At 36.7% G+C, this 11,737-nt stretch overlaps 1 long non-coding RNA gene across 4 annotated transcripts; it reads left to right on the forward strand.

Moving 5' to 3' along the window:
* Nucleotides 1-373: 373 nt before the first annotated feature.
* On the forward strand, nt 374-6,517 carry LOC145798617 (uncharacterized). Of its 4 annotated transcripts, XR_014339786.1 has the most exons (8): nt 386-1,806; nt 2,730-2,802; nt 4,328-4,679; nt 4,787-4,829; nt 4,932-5,067; nt 5,175-5,327; nt 5,617-5,721; nt 6,299-6,512. It is a non-coding gene; the product is annotated as an uncharacterized LOC145798617 (long non-coding RNA). The 4 variants fall into 4 exon arrangements; XR_014339772.1 differs by lacking the exon at nt 4,787-4,829 and having other exon boundaries at nt 374-1,806; nt 6,299-6,517; XR_014339779.1 differs by lacking the exon at nt 4,787-4,829 and having other exon boundaries at nt 374-1,806; nt 5,211-5,327; nt 6,299-6,517.
* Nucleotides 6,518-11,737: the final 5,220 nt, after the last annotated feature.

Below are 11,737 nucleotides of genomic sequence, written 5' to 3' on the forward strand. Positions count from 1 at the left end.
TTATGCGCTCGAGCGATGCTTCTTGCGCTCGAGCGATGACACTTATTGTGTATGGTCGTTCGAGTGACAACTCCTTCGCTCGAGCGAGCCTCGCGTATATCAGTTCGCAGTGGCTTATTTTTATATCACTTTTTGATACCTTTTCACCCAAAAACCCTAGATCAGCTCATTCTTTCTCTAAAATTTGACTTCTCTCTACAAATAAACCTAGATCTAGGGATCTTTTTACCTTACTCTCTTTGATAAAAAGATAAAGCATCCCATGGGCTTCCATTTGATCGGAACAAACTCAAGTTTGGGTGCCTTTGAGGTTTCTCCACTTCTCCTTTGAGCTTTAATTCTACACCTTAATATAATTTTTAACCTACACTACAGGAAAAATAGGTTTAGACGGCGTTTTTTTAACGGCGTTTTTTTAAACGCCACTTTTATAAATATTTAACGACGTTTTATAAAAACGTCGCATATTTCGTTAATAAAACGACACCGTTTTGAAATCGGAAACGCCTCCAAATACGTTGGCCCTCACGCGCTATTTTGAATGTGAGAATACTTGTTAAAGCTTTGGAAACCCTTATTTTGAATCTCACGCCTTCACAATCCCCACGCCTCTCTCTTGCTCACCCCCAATTGCTTCTAAACCCTTGACAACAATTTCGATTCAGAGCCATTTTCTTTGAGATTCATACAGATTCAAAATTTGACTTGGTTGGAAACCAGAATTTCGATTTGAAGCTCACTTCAGAGCGATTCGATTTGAAGCTCTGAAGCTCCGCTGTCTTGCTCTCTCTCTCTCTCGATTCATCCTTTGTACTCTGCGATATCGATCTGAAGCTCTGGGAGATTGCAAAGAGAGAAGAGGGGTTGGTTTCGATCGCAGAGGAAGTGATCTCAGGAGAGGCTGTGCTTGATTTCTCAGATCGGTCTCAGAGTGATTTCGATTTTGAGATTCATCTCAGAGCGATTTCGATTTTGAATTTCTCTCTCTCGATTTCGAAGCTTCACTGCGATGTATTGATCTCTCTCTCTCTCTCTCTCTCTCTCTCTCTCTCAAGCTAAAATCTTGTTAAAACAAGTGTTTAATTGTGTTTTTTGCTTGTATTTCACAGGTATTAAGTCTGCATTAATTCAATGTTTCAATTTGTGTTCTGATAATTGACTTTCTCATTCATTTTGTTTGTTAATCTTTGTAATCTATCAAACCAATGTTTCAATTTGTATATATATAATAGATCCGTGTGTTCTTTTTAGATTTCTCTTCTCTGTTTTGAGTTTGTCTGCTGTGTAGAATTAGTGAACTCGATTAGGATGAATTGATAGAGACTAACTAGTTACTTCATGGATGCCTATTGTACTTTCAGTTGTGTCTGACTTCCGTGTAATTTCTTCCCTTGTGATTTCAATATAATTTCTGCTAAAAAACACCAGCCATCTCTAACAATCTGCTCAACATGGGTACAATGTTGATTTGGTTGTTGATTTTTTATTTTATTTTTTATGTTGTTATTAAATTTCATCACCTTTGGATACTTTGACCATTTTAATTATTTTCTTGTGTATCAGACTTCAATATAGTAATAATATCCTTCTGAGGTGGTCCACTTATCCTAATGAGCTGAGCTGACCCTTTTTCTTCTCTCTTTTGTGTTGTTGAATAGCTTTGACAATTTTATGCAACTTGTGATTGGTACATTATGAACACCCATGAGCTGAGTTGAGCTAACCTGGAGCTGAGCTGCAGCTTTGGACTCTATTTCTTCTTCGCTTGTCAATTGCTCCTCCTCCAACCACTCATCTTTGCCCTAGGTAACATTGTCCCACTTCGTTCTCTTCTTCTTCAACCTCCGAATTGATTTCACTTATATGATTCAACTTTAAGTTCAATCTTGTACAGAATACTTGTGGTTAATCCACTATATTGAGCTCTATACATATATATGTACATATATATATATATATGTGTGTGTGTGTGTGTGTGTGTGTGTGTGTGTGTACTAGAATGTGTGCACACCTGATGGGTGATATGAAAATAAAAAATATATGTGGGGAAAAAAAACTGAAGAAGTTACAAAATTTGAAATTTGAAATTTAAACTAGGCCTCAACTATATAGTTGGAGATATGAGTCTTGGCTTTCTGTGATATTATGTTCCACAGAGCAATGATTTTTGTATTTTTGGAATACATTTTGCTATGCGACTTTTTGTTCTCACTTGCTAAATGTTGGCAATACATTTAGAGATGGTTTTTGTTTATCCTATCAAAGTTATCATTTTACTTACCCAACTTCTACTACATACTCCGATTCATCTATTTATTATTAGGATATAAAAGCATACCTCATCAAGATAACTAAATGTCATTTGTTATCATCACTATCATAGTTCACTCCACTTAGCTCAACACAACAATGCACCAATTTTACTTGTTAGTTTGACTTAATGAATCCTTTTCTAGAAAGATTTATGAAGAGCAATAACCTCAGTCAAATCCATGGCCATTATGCCCTTTCCTACTAACCCTCACATGCTTAATTTCCTCATCCTCTTATACTCAACTTTGGCTGTGTATTTTTGTTTAACTGTAAGACCCTAACTAAGCACAATAAAGGTGAGTGTTGTCCCCTTTTCTTTGTGTAATGGATACTTGAGAGTCAATTTTTGAGCTCGTTAGATGTGTGTCTTCTTACATTTTCATATTCCTTACTTATATTGCTTGCATGTAAATCAGGTGCTCAAGGCCATGCGAGAGTTGGATTCTACTAAACCTGCCATTTTTGCTATGTCAAATCCAACATTGAATGGTTTGTCTTTACAAGACCTCTAAATTAACCATATTTTACTTATAGAGCTCCCAATTTCTCTATTGAACATAGTATTTGCATATACTTTGGTGCAGCTAAATGCACTGCTGTTGATGTTTTCAAGCATGCTAGAGAACATATAGTTTTTGCAAGTGGGAGCCCTTTTAAACATGTTGACCTTGGTATTGTTTCTTTCTCTTGATGATAACTTATTATGAAGTGTTTTGGCACAATCTGCCATCACTTTTTGCCGATCCTGGGTTCGCCGAGAGGGCAGCGAAGTTTTCTTGCTTCGGAAGTCGGAGTTTCAATGGAAGAACGAGCCAATTGGGTTTGAACAATGGTGAATTGCCATACAGATTGAGTCCATTGATGGCAAGTGTGAAGTTGCCGAGAGTTTCAAGTAGTCCTTCTATCAAGAATTCAGTACATAATGCCAAAAGTTGAGAGCTTTGTCTTTTCATTCCCATTTCTTATGAAACTTTTGCTAATGTTTGCAAGAGAGCACAAAAGTTTATGATAGTTGTTAATCTACAATCACATAATCAAATCTGCCCAGACCTTGTACTTTTCAGTTGCCCTCATAATTGATTAGAGATAGATGATAGGGTGACTGTTTTCTGCATTTTGTGGTAACCACAATGGTTAAAGCCATGGAGACTTGAGTTCTAGTTTTGGATGTTTGTCTTTGGAACATAGTTATGAACATTAGCGATGAATCTTGATGTGTGTATTTTGCAAAGAATAACTAGAAATAATTTTATTTGGTTGTGCAGAGGTATGAGATGTCTGTTTATTATTTTTACCTTTTACTTCTCTTGTTTTTGTTTCTGAAATGGGATTGGAAACCCCATCAGTTTTTAATACTTAGAATTATTTCTTATTTTAGTCATGGAAAAAGGTGCAGATTTTGGGTCAACCGGGATGGCGTGAATCATGATTTGTTTAATATTCTGACTCTGCAGCAGAATTTATGTCCCATTGTCTATGCAGATGATATTGTCCTTAGTAGTTAGTAGATGAAACTAAAAAACCAAATTACAAACTTGGAGAGCAATCAAGTCCAAAAGAGTTTAAAATAAGTAGGAATAAAACTGAATATATTAAATGTAATTTTAGTAATTGGAGATTATGTGAACAATCGAAGTAAGTTGACTTGAGCAGAGTTGTGCTTCTAACATATTATGTGGTTGATAGATATCAACAAAATTAAAAAGAAATTTTTTATAGAAACAACAATTAGACACAACTCATTAACTGTGCCAACGGAAAAAAATAATTCATGCGTAGTTTCTTCCATTGAATGAGATACGAGACTTGGTTTTACTGTATGTATTCAAATATGAATTTGATTAGATGATCTGATGACTTAAAAATCTTTTGGTATGGAGATGTTTTTGCTGGACCACTCATGGGTGGTAGGAGAGAAGCTCCATACCTTATGCTTGCTTATGTTGTAAAATATCTTGCCCTGTGGTTGAGAGAAATGCCAAAAAGTTCTTATGAGAGTGATTGTACTTTGCAGGAGGTCTCAAAACCTTTGACAGCTTTCAAGTCATTTGACAACCCAAACCGGCTTCAGATTATTCGCGTACCTGTCCGCAGCAAGAGTCTGCTGTCATCTTTCTTCGTAAAACAGAAGAAGACAAAACTGAAGACCATCTCATGAATCCTCACTCAATGAAGCAAGTCGACTATACCATTCAGCAAACCACCCACATTGTGTGGGTGTAACAGCCTATGCTTGTTGGTGATCACTTGATTCATCCATTAATTGCTTATATATCTCCAAACCTTTCGTTTGGTGATCGATAACAAGAAGTGCATCATCGTCTTGGTTCGGATCAGTGTTATGTTGTATTCTGTCTTGTATGTAGGTATAGTTAACTAACTAGTAGTCCTGTTGTGAAGATGGTTTATATTGATCAAGCTTTGATGGTTAACTCTAATTTCTATTTCTTGTCCTAATTATCTGGGATTTCAGATCTGGAAATTTACTTACTGTTTTCTTTGGAAAATTAGAGCAGGTCAAGAATAATAATATTCCTACTTGGTTAATGCTAAATAATAATATTTGCTTGATGTTAGCGTGGCTTATATTATTGATCAATTGTATTTCATATTTGAAGACCATATCAGAAAAATCAGGTCCAAAGGACTCAACAGCAACTGGCTGAACTAGAGCGCAAGAAAGCTGATATTAAAAGAAATGCAGCTCTTTCAACAGCTAAATTTGCAGAGGCTTGTCAAGAGCCAGGATTGCAGGTATGATCCTGCATTGCATGCCACTCTACTGATGATGTATATTCCTTCAAGAACGAACAAATTAAGTGTCAACTTTTGTTTCTTGTCCTAATTATCTGGGATTGCAGCTAAACATTTTTAGGTTGTCTTGCTGGAGTGGACAGATGATTTGGAGCTGTTCATATTAAAGGGTTATGGTAATGCATTAAACTACCAGATGGGAGTGCCATTGCTTGAGGATGTTGTTCAGTCCATGGAACAAGCTATTATGGCTAAAGAAGGTTATATAAACTATAACAATTCATATTAAATATCTCATAAGTTTATTAATTCTTTGAATTTTATTATTGTCATATTATTTTTCACTGTGTTTATGGTTATTTGCTATTAATGCTATGGCATGTATTTCAAAACTAGGAGTTAATTCCCACGTTGTGACATTTATTTCAAAACTTATCTAAAATTAATTGCGTTATAAACTTATAATTGAAGTCTTCATGGCTAATGAAGAGGGAAAAAAATAAAGGTATCTTCTGTTTGGCTCATAATTTATACCTTCTGTTACTGTAGAAGAACATGCTCCTGGCTGTTATGAAAAGGCAAGACTGCGGTTTGCTCATGCAGAAACTCTGCTTCCATTCTCATGTCTGATTGGGCTCTTTCTTGAAGAATCCGGTGAGTGCTTTCATTCTCATATTTCTAAGAAGTGTAGACACGACACGGACACGATAACACGTAAATTTTCAAAAAATGTAGGACACAATACGTGGGTGGCACGTACAAAATATATAATTTTATATATTTATTATGTCATATATAAGGATAATTATATATCATATATATGAATATTTCAACCAAAGATAATAATTTTAGCAGTCTAAAGAAGGAGAATATGTATAAATTTACATTATTTTTGTTTTATCATTGGATTACAAGTTATTTTATTCAAACTTGTAATATGATTCATTTGTGTCCACGTGTCCGATGAGTGTTGTGTTGTGTCGTGTCGGTTCTTAGAAGTGTCCATCCTTCTTAGTCATATTTGAATCTCTATATATGATGGCACATGTATGCATTTCTTTTTTTCCTTCTGATTTCTTCTCCTTTTTTTTTTTTTCCCTTTGGATCTGGGCAAATCATATATAAGCATTTGATCCAGTATGCCAGCTGTCCCACTGTGTTTCTACTTTACCTGTTTGATTTCTGCTTTTATGTTGTCTTCTCAGTAAGCAATATATGTTGAATGTTTCAGATTTTGAAAAAATAGAAAAGGAACAACCCTTGCAACTCCCTCCAAAGCCACCTTAGAAAAGAAATTGGAGAGGCAGTGTGGCGGCGCTTTTGGGTGGCAATAATATGATGGTAGTTTATAGTTGTCCAGCTAAGTCTTCAAGCAAGTACTTTGTGCATGTACTGCATAATGAACATCCCGTTCCAATGCCAGTAAGCTTTTGTGGACTAAATTCTTATTCCTCATATTGATATATATTTATTAATTTTTAGTTATTTTTCGATTGATGTTACTGAAGTGGTTGTCTATCATGATTAGCAATTATTATTATTATTATTTTTTTTAAAAAATTTTTTGGGGGGGTTTTCATTTTGCTTTCAGTTGTCTGAGGAGCACCGGTAGTATTGTACCTAGGTTATACTTTTGATTTGTAATTTGTTAGTAATCTATCAAACCGATGTTTCAAACCGATGTTTCAATTTGTGTATATATATAGATCCCTGTGTTCTTTTTGGAGGGGCATCTAATTTCGGTGACTCCTTAATGTAATTCAAATGATTTGTGTGAATGTTTTTTTTTTTTTTTTTTTACACAATGACTATGGACTATCATTTGATAAGATTTTACTATGTGAATGGGAGTTATTATTTCATATTAGTGTTATTTTTCAGTTTTATTATAGGTTTTTTTTTTTTTTTTTTGGTTCAATAACCTAAAATTAACACAATTAAAAAAGAAAAAAAAAAAGAGGGCTATCACGGCGTTTTTAAAAACGTCGTTAAATAGCATTAGAGATACAACGGCGTTTTAAAAACGTCGTTAAATAACATGCTGACGTCATGTTACCGTTAGTAGAATTTTTAACGGCGTTTTTAAAAACGCCGCCTATTGTCATATAGCGACGTTTCTAAAGCGTCACAGAGCTATAGCGACGGCCGCATCTTCGGCGTTTGGTGTAAAACAACACAAAAAGATTTAACGGCATTTTTAAGACCTATTGCGGCGTTTTTAAAACGCCCCTAAAACTTGAATTTCCAGCAGTGCTAGTTATTTGTTGTTATGTATAAATGGTGAAAGTTTGGGAGGAGTTGAGTAAACCTAGGGTTTGGATTCAAATTGAAAAGAGGGATTTCTATGTTGTGTTCCATAAATGAATATGGGGTTTTGAATATGAGGGTATCTTGTGTTAAGATAGTTGATTTTGGTCTTAGTGTCAAAATTTGAAAAACAGAAATTTTTTCCCTAAAATGTTTGGAATAATTATTTTGTACAAATAATGGAAGTGGTATGAGAAATGTGAAATTGGAAGGATGTACGAATGAATGATGTAGTTGGATTTGTTTAATCACTCACATATGGAAATTTGATGAATTATCTGTTATAAAGATTGTATGTCTATTTAGAAATATCTGTATTGGGTTATCGGTGGAGAATAGTTATGATTGTTGTACAAATTGCATGAAGATTAAGTGAATTGAAACGAATCATTTAATTGTGTCATTGAATATGATGGTATGTTGGGGTATTGAATATGTATAATTGATAGTCATTGAATATGACAATATCTTTAAAATACATTGTATAGGTATAATGTTTTGGGAGAAGAAATAGGATGTACTCCATGTTTTAAGAGGAGATAGAGGATGGACTTCACTGAAATTAAGTTGGCCGGAGTGCCCAGGGTGAAAGTCCCGAAATCATATGTATACATGGGTTTCGATCTTGCGGATGAAATTTCTGTAAAATGGCAAGATTGAAGTATGATGGTTATGTTAATTGAGAACCACCGAGTTGTAGTCTTAGTTAGGTCATTTGGAGAATCTTAAACTTGACCTGTGAATTGAAATGAAATGATTTAACTTGAAATGAATAAATGGGAATGGATTGAGATGTGAATGTCAGTATTGTGTAGTCATGTGAATGGTGTGCATTTGTCGTAAATATTGAATATATCTCTGACACTTATAACTTAGTTAAATCTCATATATTGTGATAGACTATTTCTACTAGGCTTCGGCTCACCTTACTTGGGAAACCATTTTTAGGTATTGGTGACATGCTTCCTCCAAGGACGTAGCCTGGGAGGACTTAGGAGCTAGAGACTCTATTATGTTATTTTGTGTTTAAGTGTTTATTCAAGCTAAGGGCTTTATATGTATGGAGCTTATGACTCATTTTTTGTTGTAACCAAGTGAATGCCTTGGAAAGATGTAAGCCCGTAGAGTATTTATTTGTTGTTATTAACTGACATTACATGCTATAGATTCAGGATGAACATTTATAAATATATGATGCATGTAATATCTTTTGTAATAAGAACTCTGATGAATGAAAATACACCAATTTTATTATACTCATTTCTCTTATGAATTGGATTATTTGTATTATTTTGGGGGCATTACAACTTGGTATTAGAGCGTACCGGATTTGAATACTTTGGGTACGTGGGAAGTAGTTAGTACCACAATGGGTTTCTCTCGCTTGTTAGAGACTTAAGTATAGTTGATATGCGCTTATATGATAACATGCTTATGTGATTATATGGGTATGGAATTTAATTTCTAGGATGTTGATCAAGTCCACGGGTTTTTGGGAGTCCTGTTGCAAAGGCATTTGATCATTGCCGTTTCTAATTGGAACTCTAGCAACACCGCGGGATGGTCATTATCCAGAAATGAAATTTGTATGTGTCTACGTGACTACATGCTTATATATAGTGAATTAGTGTTGTCCATTGCATTAGGGCGCAAGTGAGTTAGTTTTGGCACATTTATGAATGTGCTAATCTCTTTTGTTATCTTTATTAGGATGTCAGGACGTGGACGTGGTGGTGGTAGGCGTGGTAGGCCTAGGTGGCAGGAGATGCCGATACCGGATAATATTTCGACACAGTAGGAAGGAGTTGGTCAGGCCAATGTAGCTGAACCAGTTGGTCAATAGGCCATGGATGCCTTAGCCTGTGAGATGGCCGAAGCATTGTGGGAGTCCATAGACATTCTCAGGGCTGAGAATCAAGTCCAAGCCCAAGTAGCTGAAGCAGGGCCGTCTTTTCTGAAGAGAGAGAGTTCTTCCGGTCAAATCCGGACAAGTTTTTGGGTGACCCCAGAAGCCACTGAAGGCTGATGAGTGGCTAGAGCAGATGGTGAAAATATTTGAGATGCTCGGCATCGAAGATAGGGGTTTGAGAGTGTAGGCGTCCCCGAACGTCCCGGGAGGAAATCCCGTTTTGTTCATTTGGGCTCACCACAATTCAGGACTTAATGTCATGGTTCTTAATCTGATCTCGCAAAGTGCAATGCAAGACTGATAAATCACCAAAGAGTCCAAATCCGGCAAATCGTTTTGGAAAATTGATTTTTAGAAAGAAATGCCAAACATGGACTGCTTTGCCAGATACAGAGTCGCCACCTAAATGTTTTGTTTTGAGAAATTTAGGAAACCCTGACTCGTTGCCTAAGGCCATGTGTCCGTCATCACCAAAGTTGCCTCGGCTCAGGAACTTGGGTACGATTGGGGAAGGTCATCTACGAGCACCCCCGCTCGTTCGATCAAAGATCGGCCACTACTAAACATGTTATCGAGTTTTGAAAACATTATGTGCTCTTATTCCGGTTATTAGCCTAAAATTACTATGTAATGCACACAGCATGCAAATATAGACTAGGTCGCCTAATTTGGAACAAAGCATTGCATATCCGTTTTGTTCAGAAAATGGTTTGAGGTTTGCTACTCGCAAGTAGGCTAAAACACAGATTTCAATGAATTTGATCCAATTCAAGCAACCCAACCTTCACCCACAGGCATTCAGGCAGTTATATCACATAAGCAATTAGCCTCATGGCAAGCATGCTTTCATGTTCACATTCACATACATGCAAGATGCTAAAGCATAAACGCTCACAGTGTACTCCGAGCCAAAACAAGAAACTAGTTAGAAATCATGCATGATCCTAGTTCATGTTAAGATGGCTAATGCATCACAGGCAAAAATGCAACTAGAATAGGCTCGGCTAATCTAATAATGACATATGGAATGCAACAACTCAATACACGTATTAAAGTTGGAATCGAAATTCAATGTCGTTAGTATGATGAGCCGAGCCTGGTGCATGCGGTACAAATGAATGATGCAATTGGAATATGGCCTAGAACTAACTAACGAAAGCAGGTACGTAAAAGGGAGAAAGAAGTGAAGGTTAGAAGACATGCATCACACGCACGCACACTTATTACAACCTTGCCCTCTCTCGGAGGGACCGAAAGAATAGTACAAACCAAATAAATAATTAACTACTCTAGCTAATTAATTATTACAGACCACTTAACTAGTTAAGCAAATTAACTAAGCTAATAAAGCGGTAAAGCAGCCTTGGGAAGAGGGATAAATGCATGCATGCTCAGCTCCAACTGGAAATCCATCACCATGCTCATGCTGCCTCTGTTTGCACTGTTTTCCTCTTCTGAAGACTGCACAAGTTTCCAAATTGCTTCTGAAATACTCCCTGAGAGTTGTGGGAGGCCACTGACCAAGAGGGAGCACCACCGGCCATGGAATTATGGTCATCGACCAAAAATGGGATCACCGGCACTAATTTGATAGTCGGTCGGCACTGAAAGTTGTCGACCGGCCATTTCCTCCTGCAGAACACTAGTTTGCTGCAACAGAGGACAGACAGAACATAGCGATGCATTTTCAAAGCAATTTATGCACCACCACCCTCCTCAGCATGTTTGAGACTTAAAGGAGCATGGTTCTCGACCTTCGGGCCATCAATCACGCATTTCAATGCATGATGGCCCAAAAGAGTCAAGCATGCAATTCGATATCAATTGAAATGCACAAAACACATAAGGGACCCTAACCTCTATCATGTGTGATCAAGAGGCAAGGCAATACACACATAATGCCATGCAACCTAAGCATGCAAACAAGCATACAAACAACTCAAGCATGTGAACAAGTATGCAAACATGCAAGCATGTAATCAACATATCAAATACATGACAAGATGCAAGCTAACAAGGATGCAAAATGCAACTTAAGCATGCAACGACATGCGATGAGCAAAGTATGCAACAACATACAAGGCGAGCATGCAACAACATGCAAGGGATGGACTTACATCAAAAAGGACAGCTCTCTAATAGGTCCAAAACAGTGGCCAAAATGCTAAGGGATAAGGGACAAAACCACATACAAACATGCATGCTAATGGCCCATCACTTTAACCACAAAAGGGAAACCCTTAAGCACATTTAAAAAAGGATGAACATGGACAAATGGCATACATTGTAAGCTCTGAAATCATGTTAGAAATGGTGCCAAACCAACTAAACAAATCAAGCAAAGCATGCAACCAAGCCCAAAATTTGGAAACTAGCCATGGGACTCGAACCAAGACTATATAAAGCAAACCCCAAAGGGCCATGAGGACCTAAAATAGTCCCAAGGCAGGTCTA

This window comes from Camellia sinensis, chromosome 1 (genome assembly GCF_055761805.1).
Source record: "Camellia sinensis isolate YWXY chromosome 1, ASM5576180v1, whole genome shotgun sequence".
In the NCBI taxonomy this organism is placed as follows: Eukaryota; Viridiplantae; Streptophyta; class Magnoliopsida; order Ericales; family Theaceae; genus Camellia; species Camellia sinensis.